Source organism: Herpailurus yagouaroundi, unplaced genomic scaffold (genome assembly GCF_014898765.1).
Source record: "Herpailurus yagouaroundi ecotype Mexico unplaced genomic scaffold, PumYag 162, whole genome shotgun sequence".
Lineage (NCBI taxonomy): Eukaryota > Metazoa > Chordata > Mammalia > Carnivora > Felidae > Herpailurus > Herpailurus yagouaroundi.
Window position 1 is genome coordinate 7,332,967 of NW_024412403.1, and position 17,233 is coordinate 7,350,199.

At 53.8% G+C, this 17,233-nt stretch overlaps 1 long non-coding RNA gene across 1 annotated transcript; it reads left to right on the plus strand.

Annotated features, from left to right (window-relative positions):
- The first annotated feature begins 2,864 nt into the window (after positions 1 to 2,864).
- LOC121036541 (uncharacterized) lies at positions 2,865 to 8,050 on the plus strand. The gene is made up of 3 exons (XR_005793377.1): positions 2,865 to 3,003; positions 6,268 to 6,319; positions 7,787 to 8,050. It is a non-coding gene; the product is annotated as an uncharacterized LOC121036541 (long non-coding RNA).
- Positions 8,051 to 17,233: the final 9,183 nt, after the last annotated feature.

Consider the following 17,233-nt stretch of genomic DNA (forward strand, 5'->3'; position numbering starts at 1 on the left):
TCTGGGCTTGGGCCTCACAAAGACCTGGAAAGGATTTACCGACATGGCTGTAGCTACACTTTTTAAGGAAAACTGAATACGGTGTACTGAATACCTCTTATTTTCACATATAACGGACTGTAAGGGATACAGACGGAGTTCTTTTGCACAAGGGAGCCGCACAGGACTTTTAGTTCTAGAAGCTTCTTATCAGGCCCAGAGTACAACTCAAGACTTCCCATCAGGCCTGCAAGGCTCTGGGTGATTTGGCCCTGCCTGCCGCCTTCCTTATTGTGCCACATACGCCCGTGACCTCGTCCGCAAAGCAGGCTTCTTGTTCTGCAGCTCTCAGGGAGGCCTCCCTGCCCAGTCCCGCAGCCCCTGGGCTGTTTCCTCTCCCTAGTGTCCTCGTCTACATTCTGGATTTCCATCATCATCCCGGCTACGGCCTCCCTGAAGGAGAGTCCTGGCCCAGGGCAGGGGAACGCAGTAAGGACCTTTTTACTTGTAGATGATGCTGATTTGGAAAGTTCGGGGGTAGACTTCAGGCAGGGATGCACCCTCTCCGTCGGCCTCAGTGTCGGGTGGGCTCATTTTACATCCTATCAAGGTAGTTGCCCAAACCAAACTCCGGGCTTCCAGATCTCTAAGCTCCACTACCATTGATATTTTGGGACAAAAAATTCTTTGGTGTGGGGGCCGTCATGTGCACTGTAGGTGGTCAGCAGGATCCTTGGCCTCTCCCCACCAGATGCCAGTCATGCTGCCCCTTAGCCCCAACAAGATCTGTAGACATATTTCCGGTGAGCCCACGAGAGACAAAGTCGTCCCTGGTTAAGACTCACTGGCTTGCGTCACGGCCTTTCAGCCACTCCAAAGGAAGAGCACTTCTTGGGGCACCTGGGTGGCTCAGTCGGTTAAGTGTCCGACTTTGGCTCAGGTCATGATCTCATAGTTCATGAGTTCAGGTCCCACGTTGGGCCCTGTGCTGATTCGGATTCTGTGTCTCCCTCTCTCTCTGCCCCTCCCTCACTTGCTCTCTTTCTGTCTGTCTGTCTCTCTCTCTCTCTCAAAAATAAATCAATAAACATTAATTTTTTTTTGAAAGCACTTCTTTTTTCCAATATTTACAAGAGGACTAACTGGAATTATTCCCTGACTTCGGTCACACGTCCACCCCCAAACCCATCACTGCTGCCGGAGAGAGGCCAGTCTGAGCCATGTGCCCTAAAAGTAGGGTTGGTTCACACTCCGATCTTTGATGGGGGCGGGGAGGAGCTGTTACCCAAAGGGTAGTGAGGGAACTGCCAGGGCAGAGCTATCGCGAGATCCCTCCCCCCAGGGCACACGCTGCTGTTCCCACAGGTGCAGGTCTGCACCGGGCCCACTTCATGCCAGGTCAGGAAAGCTCTCGGAAAGTGCAGATGATTTCCGGACTTTTCCATAGAGCGGAGATCCATAGCTGGGGCTGGGTAACCTCTAAATTGCATTAGCAAAATCCCTTGCATTTATAAATTTTTCTGGTGAGATGGTCCGTTTCTTTCATCAAATCCCTGAAGTTTGCCATCTCCCTGAAATATTAAAGGCAACTGTTACAGAGGCCGACCTCCTAATTTCCAACCTTTCATTTAAAAACATTATTACTTTATTTTATTTAAAAATTTTTTTTTAATGTTTATTTATTTTTGAGAGAATGAGAGACAGAGTGTGAGCAGGGGAGGGGCAGAGAAAGAGAGGGAGACACATAATGCGATGCAGGCTCCAGGCTCCGAGCTGTCAGCGCAGAGCCCAACGTGGGACTTGAACTCAGGAGTAGTGAAATCATGACCTGAGCCGAAGTTGGACGCTTAGCCCACTGGGCCACCCAGGCACCCCTTGTGTATTTTCTTAAAATCAAAAAACCATGAATATAAAATTCTATCTTCCTTTACCTTTTATATGAAATATAGCAGAATACATTCCCTTTACACTGCTGTGTGTTCTGCCTTTTCCACTTAAAAATGCATCCCAGAGGGGCACTTGGGTGGCTCAGTACGTTAAGCATCCGACTTTGGCTCAGGTCATGATCTCGTGGTTTGTGAGTTTGAGCCCCGCATCCGGCTCACTGCTGTCAGCACAGAGCCCACTTTGGATCCTCTGTCCCCCCTCTCTCTGCCCCTCTCAATCTCCCTCTCCCTCTCTTAAAAATAAATAAACATTTAAAAAAATGTATCCCAGAGGCATTCCGTTTCCATGAAAGCTTCCTGGTTTGTTTTCATAGCAGCATGATATTCCAAGGCTTGGACGTACGATATTTTACGTGACTTCTCTATTAAGGAATTTTTGACTTTTGCCAACCTGTTGGTTACCCAAGTAACACTGCCATCAGTAACCTTGGACACCCGGAGGAGAATCAGCAGAGGCCAGAAGTGGTAAATGGATGCGTGTTTCAAAGGAGCAGTTTTGAAAATATTTGTAGTAAGGATTTCAACCCTACATACGTTTGACATCACCTCGGGGCATCTAAAAACTCCTGATACCCAGACCCAGCTTCCGGAAATTCCAATTGCCCCCATCTGAGGTGGGATCCGGGGGCTGGTCCCTTTACAAGTTTTTCGGGTGCACTGAATGGACAGGGAAGGCTAAGAACCGGGAGGGGAGGGGGGCTGAGAGCGCGTGGAAAGGAAAGTATTTGTGAAGCAACGCTGGAGAGAGAGGAGAGGTTGGGGCTGCCTGCTCTGTGGACTTTAGCAAGATAAGCGGGTTAAAGGCTTTGAAGATGTTTAGGTGTATTTAGCTGGGTTGTGTGTTATGCGGCTCCGCCTCCTGTCTCCCTTCGAGTGACAAGGCAAGGCCCACATTCCTTTCCGGGGGAAGTCTGTTCCGCTCCACGTCTGTTCCACGTGTGGTCGGCAGGGTGGGCTGCCAAAGGAAAGCCTGCTGTTACTCGGGTAAACACATCCTGCTGGCCCATCGGCTCTCCATGAGGAGTCAGGCACTCTTACAATCTTCATTTTGTGGAGGAGGAAGCTGGGACTCAGAGAGGTGAGGCGGCCTGCCCAAGGTCACACAGCTCAGAAATACGAGATTCACACCCAGGCCTGAGCGCCGAGGCTTCCTGCCAGATGAGACCAGCGTCCTTCCCTGCAGCTGTCAGGACGATCAGACGTGTGGCACTTGCTGCTTGCTGTTTGTCTGTTTCCCTTTATCTTTTCTAGATCCTGTCCTTCCCTGGCCTCTTGAAACTTCGTCCACATCAGCTCCCACAGGGTGAACCAGGCTAGGTGAGGGGTGGACTGTCATCGCTCCCCTACAAGGGGACTTACCAGCCCAGCCGCTCCCGGCCTTTGGCAGGAAGCACTATAGGAATGTGGGGGGTGACCTGTCCCCGGGAGCTTCTGTCGTGGCCACTGATAAGGGCTGGGCGGGCAGAGATGGGAATGTGAACCATCAGCCGCCCTGGCTCACAGTGGGAGCGTCCACCCCCACGTCCCCCTCGTGGGACTGTCCCCCTGCCCCCCATCCTGATCTGAGGTTGGCAGAAAAGGGACTCTTTATTTTAGACCAGGCCAGGACCTTGATGAGGCACGTTGGCCATCAGGGCTCATCAGTGTAACGTTTCTCCTGCGCTCTAGAATGCACCAAGATCTGGGGGTGGACAGTGTGCTGGGCTCACCGCCCCCCACCCCGCGTCCCCCAGCTGAGAGCCTGGGCGGGGCCTGGGGAGAGACAGGATTAAGCCTGTGGGCACACACACTTCTCTTTCTGAATGTGTGTGTGTGTGTGTGTGTCTGTATGTATCCCCGTATGTATCCCTGTGTGCATGTCTGTGTGTTTTCACGTGTCTTTGTGTGTGTGTCCAGATGCGTGTATCTGTGTCTATGTTACTGTGTTTGTGTGTGTGTCTCCACGTGTCCACGTGTATGTATCTTGTCTGGACCGTTGTGTGTCTGTGTGTGTCTGCATGTGTCCACCTGTGTGTCTGTGTGTCCCTCTCTCCCTACTGCGCCCCGGCACCTGCCGCTGGGCTCCGCAGCGCCGGGCCAACCCCGTCGTGCCACCAGGGGGCGCTGGAGCCACGTGCGTCGCCGCTTCCGCAGGGGACCAAGGCCGAGTCCTGCCTCCTTTGCCTTCCTAACTTGGAACGCTTTCTCTTTGAGGCTTCACTTGTCCCTCCGGAACGTAGAAGCCAGTTGTTGGGTCATCTCCCGACGCTCCCGAAGCACCAAAGCTCCTTTTTGTGGACGTTTAAGCTGAGGCGCAGCTGTCCTGGGTCTGGGGACAGAGGGAGCCTCAGTTATAAATGTAATGAATTATAGAGTCAGACTCTAAATGTTCATCGAATGTATAGCCTGGCTGAAAATATACCCTACAGGTTCTTAGGAAAACCGTGTAATATTGGCCCTGTTTTCCAGAGGTTGGGCCTAACGTATCATCGGAGGAGGAGGCCCTGAGGTCGTGGGCCGTGCACCTGCCGCGGTGGGGATTAGACCCGGCAGCAGAGCTTGAAGCGGGCGCCAGTCACACGATCCGACTTAGGGGACACGGGGGAGACACCGGGCAAGGGGCTCTCGTGGCCATCCCCCGGCCGCAGGGCTCCCTCTTGCGGGAACCGGAGCGCGGCCTGCCTAAGCCTCCTTCCCAGCAGGCGCGCTCCCTCTGGCCTGCGTCCCCCCCGGGGCCCAGGTCAGCGGCAGCTCCCGCAGCTCCAGGCCCCGGCCCTGCAGCCCCAGCCCGCGCCACCCGGCTCAGGACCCCACGGGCACCCCTCTGGACGCCTACATCACCGCACCGGCCCCAGGGACACTTCCTCCACCGAAGCCTCCCGCCTTCAACCCCAAACATCCCGATTGGTCCCCTGGCCTCGGGGAAACAGGTCTGCTGACCTGCAACGGCCAGCGCGCGTGCGTCAAGACGTCTGTCCCTCCTGCCCACAGCTGCCCTGTGAAGAGGGAGACACCTGGAAGCCCTGGAAATCTGTCTCGTCCCCAGGGGTCCTTGTGACAAACCCGGGGCTTCACCAGGATGTAAGCAGTTTACCAAAGGAATTCATGTCCAAGCTCTTGCTTCCGACAGACTGCCTCTCTCCCCTCCCCATGTTCATCTGTCCTCACGTGACAGCTCGGGTCTGTTGGGTCTGTTTTAGACCAGGGGCAGAAGTTTGGTGGGTGGCCCGGCCATCGGGGCTCATCAGGGAGCCCAGGGTTTGTTCCCAACTCTGGAAAACGCAAGATCTGCAGAGGCCGGAGTGCTGCGTGCAGGTGCCCCCGCCAGCCTGGGCAGGGCCTGGGGGGACACTTGGGATGGAGCCTGTGGACACACACTGCCCTTTTTGAATGTCCGTGTGTGTGTGAGTTGTGTGTGCGTGCTGTGTCTGTTGTGTCTGTGTGTGCCCATGTGTGTATTGTCTCTGTGTGTGTCTGAGTCCCTCTGTGCCTGTGTGTGTGTGTTGAGTTTCCCTGTGTGCGTGTGTGTATGTATGTTGTGTGTTGTGAGTTTCTGTGCGTGTCCACATGTGCGTGTCCACCTGTCTGTGTGTGTCATGGGCTGATGCCCCGGAACCGTCCTTTCCAGAATTTGGAGCGGGTCCCCCGAGAAGAGCCAGCGCTGGGAGCTCTGGGCCAGCAGACCCCCTGGTGGCCCCCGGGGTCCGGGCACAAGAGTCATGGAAACTGGGAGCCTCCTACAGACTCTGTCCCGGCTTTGACTTCCCCGACACGGGCGTGATCCCTGGGTGTGCATTCGAATCCGTCCGGCATGGGGGCTGTGTGTGATCCCGCATCACAAGAGGGAGGCGTCAGGTGCCGGGGGCCACGGTCAGGGTCGTGTTTCCCGAGAAGCAGCAGAGAAGTGCCTTCCTGGTGGATCCAGGGTCAGAGCACACAGGCGTGATCCCCGGTTGTGACCGCCCGAGTCGGTCGCACGCGCGGTGCAGTACGTGTCCCGGCCCCAGCAGAGTCTGTGAAGGGGGGGTTCTGCTTCCTCCGCCCCTCGGTCGGATGTGCTGCCGTTTGGAGAACAAGTCCACGTGTGGTGCTTGACGCCACAGGGAGACATTCCTTTGCTGTAAAACATCGTGAGGTTCAGAGCCAGACTCCCCATCACCCTTGCCAGCCACTCACCCCACTGAGTTGGGTTGGGAAAGACCCGTTTATTATTTCATCTCCTTCTCCGATACGGCGCACGAAAAACGGCTCGGCCTTCATAGGGAAAACGTGCGCATGTGCGTTCTTACTGGAGCAAAAGGAAGAGAGTGTTCTGAGTGCCAGTTGCCCTGAAATGTCCTGTTATACTAAACATTTCTTAAAGGAGCTGGCGAAGGAAGCACACATGAGCTGAGCGCTTGTGTCTGGAGGGCCAGGTAGGTGCTCCCTCTACACGGGGGCCCCCCCCCCCCGACAGTCACGGCCCCGGGGGGCTCACAGTGGGTGCGGCGCTTCTAAAACTGAGGCTGCAAATCACCGAGTCTGTGTGTTACCAATATGCCTTCCCGAGCGTGGCCCTAACTGCTTTCATAGCGCCTTCTGCACCAACACTGGCCTGGTGGGTGACCCGACAGGTCAAGCGAAACCATATTCCCGCCTGGTAAGCGTCGTAGGAGGGAACGCGGCCCCTGAAACCCCTCGGTGGCAAACACTCAGTTCTCGGTCCGCCACGGGCCTCTTCTAAGTGCTTCACAGGCACTGACTCACCTAATGCCACCACAAGCGTCGGTGTTGGCTTCTGCCGGCGGCTTTGTTTTCCGGATGAGGAAACGGCGGCACAGAGAGGTTAAGTAGCTTGCCCAAGGTCACACGGCTGGAGAGGGATCGGGACACAGGCAGCCTGGCAGCAGAGGGCAGGACGTTGACTGCTCTGCTCCCCCCGCCCGCCGCTGCTAAGGTGTAGGAAGGAGAAACCCTTCGTGTTACGGGGCTGAACATAATCCTCCTAGAGAATCAGCCTTTGAAGCTTTGAACTGAGCTATAAAATTAGAAACGAGGACGAAAACTCCCTCGAAGGTACCGGTCAAAGACCCAGAGAAACTAGGCAGGAGCGGTTGGGGTGGAAGAGAGGGGGATAAACGTGTCCGCCAGGCCCTTACAAGGAAATAGCGAAGACCGGTTCTCCGGGAAGAGGGTTCGGGTGAGGGAATCACAGCAACAGCCCAGCCGAGTCAGTGCGGCTCTCGTCCAAGAGGTGGCGCTGTGTTTCCTAAAAGGGAAGAGGCTAAGGGCTGCGGCTCTCCAGGCCCCCCTGAAATGCTGACGTTCGCGGTTGGTTCCTGGGGTCGCTTGAGAGCAGGAAAACTTTTGCTGGGATCCCCCGGGGGGGGGGGAGCACCCCCGGCGCCTGCAGGTGTTAGACCCGGAGAGGGGCGTCATCAAAGCCCTCCTAGCAGAGCCAAGGTCTCAGGCCTTGGGGCCAGCCCGGGGTGCCCTTGGCCTCGTGCAAAGACAACTGCGTGCACGAGTTCAGAAAGGCGCCGGGTCCTGTCGAGCGGCTGCCAGGTGAGCAGTCCCCCAAAGTCCTAATCTTCGCAACGACGACTCTACTGAAGAGGCTCTAGGATTTTAATCCCCAGTGCGTGGGCCAAGAAATCAAGCCCAGGGGTAGGCAGCAGCCAGGATGACGCGGCCTGGCGCCTGGAGACCCTGCCGTCCCGGCCAAGTCCCTTCCCACCACCCCGCCGCCACCGACCCCCCCAACCCCCTCGGAGCACTGAGCACAGGGCAAAGGTGCCTGTGCCCAGCCCCCAGCCCCGGCGGCGCTCTGAGTGTTACAGAAAGAGGGAAGGATTAATCCCAGGTGCGAATTTGTGTTCCCAGTACTTGTTTTCCCCTGAAAGGTGGAAGCCGAGCCGAGCACGGGAGGGTTTCTGTTAGTTGCATGGTGTTCCGGCTCCAGACCGCGGTGTGACCGCGAACCACGCGCGATCCGCTGAGCTCCCAGCTCTTACAGGAACGGACGAGGCCGCCATTTTTTGGACGTGGGAGGCGAACGGAAGAGGCCTTCGGTGTCAAGCTTCTTACATTCCCCAGGCTCTGGTCCTAGTTTACGTCATCAAAGCTGACCTGGGGGGAAAGGGGAAAGAAGAACCCGTGTGTCACGTGACTGCGGTAAGCCAGGCGTCAAAATTCTCCCCCTCTCTCCCTCTCCCCCTTTCCCCTCTCTCTCTCCCCCTCCCCCTCTCCCCCCTGCTTCCAGTCATCCCTCCCAACAGACCAACCAACTTCCTCCTTCCCTTTCTTCTCCTTTCCTCCTCTTGCCTCTGCCCTCCCTCCTCCCCCCTCCCCTCCCTTCCCTTCCTACTTTACTCTGAGCGTGGGGTGGGAGAGGACCACTCAGAGCCAGCCCAGGAGGCAGAGACCAGAGCTTCTCAAAAAAAAATTTTTTTTTAAATATTTATTTATTTGGGTGGTGGGCAGGAGGGCAGAGAGAGGGGGAGACAGAGAATCCCAAGCGGGCTCCACAGTGTCAGCACAGAGGCAGACCCGGGGCTCGATCTCAGGCCCCGTGAGATAGTGACCTGAGCCAAGATCACGAGTCTGGCGCTTAACCGACTGAGCCCCCCAAGTGCCCCCCCACCCCCCCCACCCCCGCCACAGCTTCTCCAATGTTAATGGGCTCACAGGTAAATCACTTCCGATCCTTGCTAGCATCTGGGGTGAGCCCGTGATTCTGCGTTTCTGGCAAGCTTCCAGATGTTGCTGCCGTGTGATGCTTTGGACAGAAAGGCATGAGGGGGCGTCAAGGATCAAGTGATGTGCCTGACCTAATGGTCTTGGGGTCTTGCTGTGGTGACGGCCCAGCAGGGGCTGCTGACGACTGCCATGAGGCCCGGCCAGCTGACCAGGACAGCCGGGCCCTGGGCCCCGGGCCCCTCAGACCAGCTACTCTGGGAGCTGCAGCTTTGCATCTTGGGTCTGGGGATCTTTGGAACTCAACACCCTCTTACAGGCTCTGGGAGACGGGCTGAGGCGAGTGGAAAGGGAGAGAAGAAAACGGACAGCCGTCTTGTTGGGAGTCCCCTCATTAGACGGGGGTGGGGAGAGGTGACAGGTGTCCCTTTTCGGCTGGGCACCAACTCGGCCCTGACAGGCTTCTGACTCCCCGATCTGAGAGGGTTGGACAAAACTGGGAAATTAGCATCCCGTGGAGTGTTGTGCAGGGACAAAGGTAGCCCTGAGTGTGCCTGAATCTCCAGGGGCGGGTGACCCTGGAGCTGACCCATCTGTTGACACGCAGCCCGGGTGATTCTGACCTACACTCTCATTTAAGAGCCACCATCACCAAGGTCACGTCCAGCTGTACAAGTTTCTCCTTCCAAGCTTGTCAAGCTGTCGCTCCTGCAGTGTCTCAGCAAACCTGCAGGAGGGGCTGCTGTGCAGGGTGGTCGGAGAGGCCAGCCTCTGCCCCTCCCCCCCCCTTCCCCACTCTAGAGGAACCGAGGCCAGATAAATTAAATCTTGCGTACAGCCCCCAAGTGCAGGCCAGGACTAAGTTCAGATGTTTGGATCCTGGGTCTAAAGCATGTTCATCGTAGCCACCCCTCCCTCCTTTGCCCTGAACATGCCCACTAGTTTTTCTGCCCCCACTCACACATGTTTTTCGTGGTGCCCAGCTACTGCAAAAAAGCCCAACTTCCTGTCTTAGGGAGACCTGCTGTATTTTGCCAGCCACTCACCTGCCTCTCCATTCTGCCCCTTCCAGGCAAGTCTGTTTTCAGCCGCTCGGTTTTCCTGACTTGCTCATCCTTGGAAAATCATCTACCGAGAGCTTTCCTGCCCTGAACACCTTCCCTGCCAAGGTCTTCCTCATCCTTCCGGGACCAACATCAGTATTCCCCCTCTCTGGGGATTTCTGCAAGAGGCCCCCTTCTCTGACTTCCTGTGGATGCTGCTCTGTGGCTGGAAAGCTCTTTGTATTCAGGGGATCTGATTCACCTTGCCAGGCCCAAACCCTCGCCCAGCACGCGGCATCCTGCAGCTAGGAAGTACCTGTCGATAGGTTGGCAGAATGAATGCATTATTTAGTTTTTTTAGAGGGCCAAGCTTGTGCTGAAAGAGTCTGACGGTCTTTTTCTTTTTTAATTGCTTTTAAGTTTTTTTTTTTTTTTTAATTTTTGAGAGAGAGAGACAGACAGAGCGTGAGTGGGGGAGGGGCAGAGAGCGAGAGAGACACAGAATCCCAAGCAGGCTCCAGGCTCCGAGCTGTCAGCACAGAGCCCGACGCGGGGCTCGAACTCACGGACCGGGAGATCGTGACCTGAGCCAGAGTTGGTCGCTCAACCGACTGAGCCACCCTGGCGCCCCTGGATGCATTATTGACCAAGGCTTATGTATTGAATGACCCGTCTTGACTATTGGAGCTTCATGATCTCCAGGGTCTTAGGATCTTCCACTGATTAGTGAAGATAGGTAAAATTTTTGAGTTTTTAACCCAGAATATAAAAGCGCATGTAAGATGCCCTTAGTTTATCCTCCAAATAGAGCGTAACAGACCCAGGACACCACACGGGAACCACAAAGACACGTCGGAAAGAAAACACTAAGGGTGATGGTCGAACAACTAAAATTGCCTGCATTTTCAAGGCGTTGTTATTCCTTAACGGGTTGATTCAGAGCTAAGGAAACCGTCCGTGCCTTAATACTATGCGCGATAACCGCCTAGAAGCATCTTCACGTCAGACAGCTTGGTTGACATGTAATAGACTGACCTTATTAAAAGAGCATGACAATAAGTCCTTGGGGGTTCACGGTGGGTAGACGTCAGAGACCCGAGCTACGTTCGTCTCCAGGGAGTGTGGGCAGCAAATCAGACGAAATAGATTCTCTTATTTCATCTCGAAGTCTGGCCAGTCTCCAGAAACCAGAACCTTCCCACCTCCCACTTAAGAGTAACTAACCACAGCATGCTTCGGCTGTGGAGTTATCCTGATAACTGACACAGAATGATGTTTCCTCGGCTCTGGCCTGCTCACTGGCTTGTTCTCCCTGCCCGCGCCCCCCAGGTAATTTGAAAACACGGTTCCACTTTGCTTCCTGTAACTGTAGCCAGACATGCGGGGCAGTGAAGAGTCATTATTTCCATAACTGTCCACGAGCGATTTTCTTACTTAAACCACATCTCCGACCCTCCCCTCAGAAAACAACTCAAACGGAGAATATGTTTTCTTAGCAAACCTCAGGCAAATATCTTGGCCGGTTTGCCAGTTTCTTTCAGTGGATTCCAGGAAACGGGGATGCAGGGGTGCCTTACGAAGCCCCAGCGTGTGAGGTTCCGGACGTGAACCTCCCATCCCGAGAAAGGGTGGCGAGGGGTCAGGTGTATGTGTTTTTTTTTTCTTCCTTTTTCTTCTAGTAGACACAAATTATACGTTAAGCCTTTTTTGCCCTCTTTTCTCTCAAGAATACTACTGTTTTTTTAGAAACTGTGCTCACATGAGTTTTTCCTCCCTCGTGGGTGCAGATGGTGACAATTACCGGGAAACTTAGCTGCTTATTTCTAACGCAAACAGTGATAGAATCTTGACGCATCTTGGCGGACACGGCGTGCTTCCCTGTGGGTTGCTGGTGCCGTGGACTGCAGGGAAGGGGTGGGCCCTGCTCCTAGCCCCTCCCCTATGAAATCCTGTCCCCAAATCAGCCATCGTTGTGCTCCCCAGAGATTCCTAAGCAGGGACATCTTCTCTCCCAGGATCTGGGGTATCTAGGAATCCGTCTTTCATTCAAACCATTAGACTATGAAACCAGGGTCTAAGGGACTCAGCCGTCTCACGTTTCCTGTCCTACCATTGGAGTGACAGATCTCCAGTGTCCTGGGCAGCAGGAAAATGTGTGACTCGGTGGCCTGTTTCCTGATCACCCCCCACGAGAGGCCACAGCACAGGGGACCCACCGCCTTCTGAGACCAGTTGCATCCTGGAAGCCTCCGCAAAGAAAATTCCTAATGGCAGCAAGCTAGCCCTGCTGCGTCTCTCTCAAGAAAAGACTCCTCCTCCGCGGGTCACAGAAGGTGTGGCCATGTTCCCCTGGGAACCAGCTCTGAGGAAAGAAGTAGTCCCTCCAAAGGGGGTCGCCCCGCCTATTTGTCACATGAGGAAATTACCGTTCGGTTTCTGCGACGCTGTTCAAGTAAACGCTTCCCCTTCCCCCTAAACACTTACTGTCACGGAGCAACCTTCACGGGTGGGGCTTCATCTTCACGTGGGCACCTGAACGCCAAACATTGTCGTGGCTGCACAGGGACAAACCATCTTTGGGAGGAGGAGCACTCCTGTCTGGGAGGCCATCTCGGAACTGTGGTCACAGCTCATGGCCACTGTTTTTGTAAGTCAGGCGACGGGGATAACAGAATAAGGGCAGGAGGCAGTTGGTGGGGATTGCTGTGGGTCCAGCGACCCGAGCTCTGAAATGCACAACAGTCCGAGAGTGATAACCTACCAATACGTCCCCTGGAGAAAATAGTGGCTACCGACGCTGGATCACTGCGTGGCAGGCATTGTGTGTGTATTACCGCACCATATCGGTGACTATATTTACAGAGGGAAACACTCAGATTTAGAGAGATTCGTAAATTGCGTAAGGATGTAGTTTCGCAATTGAGAAATGATAGGGCTTAGAATCTGTTATGGACTGAACTGTGTCCACCCCCCAGATCTGTATGTTGAAGCCCTAATTCCAGCGTGATTATATGCAGAGAGCGCCTTAAGGAGGTAATTAAGGTTAAAGGAAGTCATAGGGTGAGGACCCAATCCAATTAGACTGGTATCCTTTTAACAAGAGGAAGAGACACCGGAGGTCTTTCTCTCTTCACGACACACACGGGGAGGGGTCCGTGTGAGGACTTGTCGAGAAGGTGGCCATCCACAAGCCAGAAAGGGAGTCCTCACCAGAAATGAACTGTGGAGGCACCTCGATCTTGGGCCTCCAGCCTTCAGAACGAGGAGAACATAAACGCCTGAGGTTTCAGCCACCCTGCCTGTGGTATTTGTTATGGCAGCCTGAGGTAACACAGAATCTGACCCAAAATCCATGCTCTTCACCATCCGCCACGCTCCGTGGTCCCCTTGCTGCATAGTAGGGACTTTCACGCTTGATGGGCTGATGTAGTGCTGATATCCAGGGCTGATGGGGAGCCCTCTTGCCCCCAGAAAGAATCTTGAGCGGTGATAGTGGCCTCTTCCCCTGTGTGCACACTAACTACATTATATTAACAAATGGGCATGCCGGATCAGGTGGATCGTAACCAAGCAGAAAGGGCTGGAATCTTGTGAGAGGATAGAACCATGTGTCCTTTGAGGATTCAATACCAGAGATGTCCCTAAGGCACCTCAGCCCCGCAGGTCCAAAGGACTCATGCTGTTCCCTGCCTCCCGCCCCAACCCCCAAACACCACCACCCTGGTTTTCTGCCCATGATCCACATCTCAGAGAGAGGCACCCCCCACTTCCACCCCAGCTTTATCCCTGAGACGCTCTCCCCGACATCTCTGTGACCCATCTGTAACTGAATTCTCGTCTTTCCTTTAAAAACAAAATGATTGAATTATAAATAACACACGGTGTTATGTGCATTGCAGGTGGATATCATGATTGGCCAGCTCTGTGCACCGTTCAGTGCTTCTCACAAGTGTACTCTTAATCCCCTGTGTCTGTGTGTTCTTTTAATGCCCTACATATCTTCGAAATACATCTGCTCCTCCCCAGCTCCACCGATACCACCCCACTTAGATTACGGAAATAGCGGTCCATCTGGTCTACCCGTAAGATCGTGTTGGGTAGTCGTTAAGTATGTGACTTCGCAGCCAGATAGCCCGGTTGGAACACTAGCTATGTGTTCTGTCCGTGGTTTAGTTTCTTCGTAGTTAAAATAAGGATCAAAACAGTACCTGCTTCGTCGGGTGCCTGCACTCCAATTAAACACTGGTGAGTACGCCAGACGCGTACTAAATCACTCCGTGCCGGCTGTGGTTACTATTACCCGCTCTGGCCTCCTCTCATCTGTCCTTCCCTGTGCGGCCAGAACACTCGTTTGAATGCTCCACGTAAATCGATCGTATGGCTCGTCATCGCGCTTTAGGATAAAGATGATGGTCTTTAACTCACCCGCCAGGAATTGCCCCGTGTGGTTCTCACTCACCTCTACAGCCCTGCCCCACAACTCACTCCCCTTCTTCCGCGGCCTCACCCCCAGGCTTCCAGACCTCGTGCTCACTGGCCCCCTTGCCACGGGGACTCCTTTGCACTCGCATTTAATCAGACTAGGAACAACCTTCCTTCCCTTCCTTGTCGACGTAACTCCTACCCATCATTTGTTTCTCAGTTCAAATGCCACTTCTTAGTGGAGGCCTTCTGTGACTCCTCTTACTTGGCTCCTTTCCATGTGGGAGACTTTTATTTGTGTGAGGGATTTTCGGTAATGTTACGCCCCCCATGTGAACAGCACGAGAGACTGGCCTAATGCGCGACAGGTAGCAGGGACTCAAGATTACCCTACTGTGAGAGTTTAATGAGAAAATCATGCCCCCCCATCACTTCTAGACCGCCACTCTTCTCTAGGATCAGCTTGCAGGGTGGGAATTGAAGGGCAGAGTAGAAACGCATCCTTTCAGGCTATTGTATTCAAGCTCCTACTGTCTTCTCAATCTTTTGTTGGGGGAGAGAGAAATGGCCACTAGCAGGTGGAGTGTTATGGTTCCCTGTGCTCATTCGCATCATTACTCTACCAGACCCTCACACCATGACTCAACTGGGAGGTGGGGAGTCTCCCTGCTTGCCAATGGGTAAACAGAGGCCCCAGGGGGTTGATCTATCCAAGATCGTAGAGCTAGTGAGTGACGGAGCTAGGGTGAGACAGCTGCCCGAGGAACCTAGCTGTGCTCCAGCACCTGGCTGCCGCAGAGACCCAGACAGGGACAGGTGATGACGGCACAAAGGAAGGAGGTCTGCCCCTTGCCCTTGTCATTCGCTTCTTTGTCTTGGAGAAGTCCATCCATTCTATTTCCTAGTTGTCACAATTTGAGTTGTCTGGGAGAACACTCTGACCTGGAGTTTAGGGTAGGTGTTGATGAAAGGGTGCCCTTGGGATGGACACCCCCCAGTGGGAGGGACGGGTGGGACAGCCTGGGTGGGCTGAGGGAGAAGCTGAGCTGCGGTGCGGGACAGGCAGCCTCGGCTGACTCTGCGGAGAACTTGGGAGCTAAAATGGCCAAATGCTGGGCCTTTATACTCCCTCTTCCACCCATCATTGGTTGTGGGCCATCCCCCCGTGACTGAGGCCATCCAAGGAGGGCTGAGAGCCATCCTGGCAGCTGGGAGCCATGCGTCCTCCCCTGAAGGGGAATCTGGGCAGGGCAGCATCACGTCTACTCAGCTAGTCCCCATCTCCTGCTTTTTCTACCTCATCTATGGTTTTTGCCCTTTCTTCTACTCTTTCCATGTTTTCTAGTCACTCATCAGTCTGGGAGAACTTTTCCTGAATGAGTCTCTAATGATACGTGCCTATGATCCTGGGGCGGCCGGGCGTCTGAGTGCGTCGGATTTGTGATCTGTGATAACTGACACTACAGTGATTGCACGGCCTAAGGGATTAAAGCCAAAGAAAGAACCAAAGCAAGAGTAACCTACCTGCCCTTTTCCATCAGAGGCTTTATATTCCAGCCCACAGTTCCTTTTCTTTTGAAGATAATTCCCACAAAGCCGAGTAATCACATAACGCATATCCTCGCGCAAGGCCCGGCATTGGTAGGACCAATGCCCCTGGGACCTTGCTTCTGTTTGGCCCTTCGTCCTTCTCAAGGGTTTCCACGTGTGCTCGATTTCTCATATCAAGGCAGGCACAGCAGATATCAGTTCCTTCTCGAGCCCGAGAGGACATACGGAGGTCGGTACCATGCTCAAGGCCACGGCACCAACTCCCGGCAGAACCAGGAGGAAAGCACGGGTCTCTCAACACGCAGAGCTTTTTGCTCTTCCGGTTTTTAGGGAGAAGGCGTCGGTCACAGGGAGGGAGAATCCCCTTTTGTGTGATGGTTTACTTGTTGGGAAAATATCTAGATTCCTTTTATTGGCCAGTTAGATTACTCAGGCTTTAAACTTGTGATGATTTGCTTTCTTTTGGAGTCAGAAGAGCCCAGGTTTGGGGGCGTCCGACTTTGGCTCGGGTCATGATCTCATGGTTCGTGAGTTCGAGCCCCACGTTGGGCTGTCTGCGGTCAGCACAGAGCCTGCTTCAGATCCTGTCTCCCTCTCTCTCTCTCTGCTCCTCTCTCTCTCTCAAAAATAAATAAACATGAAAAAAAAAGAGAGTCCAGTTTTTGTCACATTTGCTCCAGCGAGCCCCAAGGGAGCCAAAAGTGTAGACACCAGCAGATGTGAGCAGACAGCTCAGTGGATGTTTATTAATATATGAATATTATAATAATCACGATAATTATAGTAATACTAGGAATCACGATCTTTTTTTTTTTTTTTTTTTTTTTTGCCTCTCTGGAAAGTCAGGCTCCAGTCTCAGCAGAGTGCACTCCCAATCTGCAAAAGATGTCTTGGGACTGCTTTTTTTCACTCTCTCTGTTCTTTCCTGCCAGCGGGCTTCTAATCTCTCTTGGCATTAGGGCTCAGTTTCTTGCTGTGGGACCTGCACTCAGCCAAAGTGACCCCGGGACAGACTCAGCATAAACACAGTCCCTTGTGAGTCGACCTTCTGGGGTAAGTGAACAGGCGCTGGGCTAAAAACCCAGAACTGGGCACTGTTTAAGGATTGTCACCTGCTCCTTGGCTCTCTTTGTCCCCCGGGGGTGGCTGGCTCGCGGAGTGCATGCCCGGCCCAGAACCACACAAAAGCCAACATTTTATCGACACTCGACAGCCAAGCAAACACTTGATTCACTTACTTTTTCCTGGCTTTGCTCTACTTGATAACAGAGGAAGTGTCCCGGGGAGAGAGAGTGATGGAGGGTGCCAGCAGGAATAATTGTTCTGGGCTCGCTGGGGCAGGCGTGGTGCTCACCAGAGCTTACGCTGGCTGTGGGGCCGTTATTCGTGGGTGGGAAAGGGCAGTTCTCATCCAAGTCACCCGTGGCCTCTTTCGCTGGGTGAATGTGCTGCATTTGAATTCACCGAGGCCGTGGAAGGGACTATTTGATTATTCAGGAGAGGGAAAGACTGAGCAGAAGGATTGTTTCACAGTCTAAGTGACCAAGACTGCCAGATTAAAGGGGTTGATTCTTTCCTCCTCATACAATCCCCATCATTCTTTTTTTTTTTTAAATGATCAGTTTTATTTATTTATTT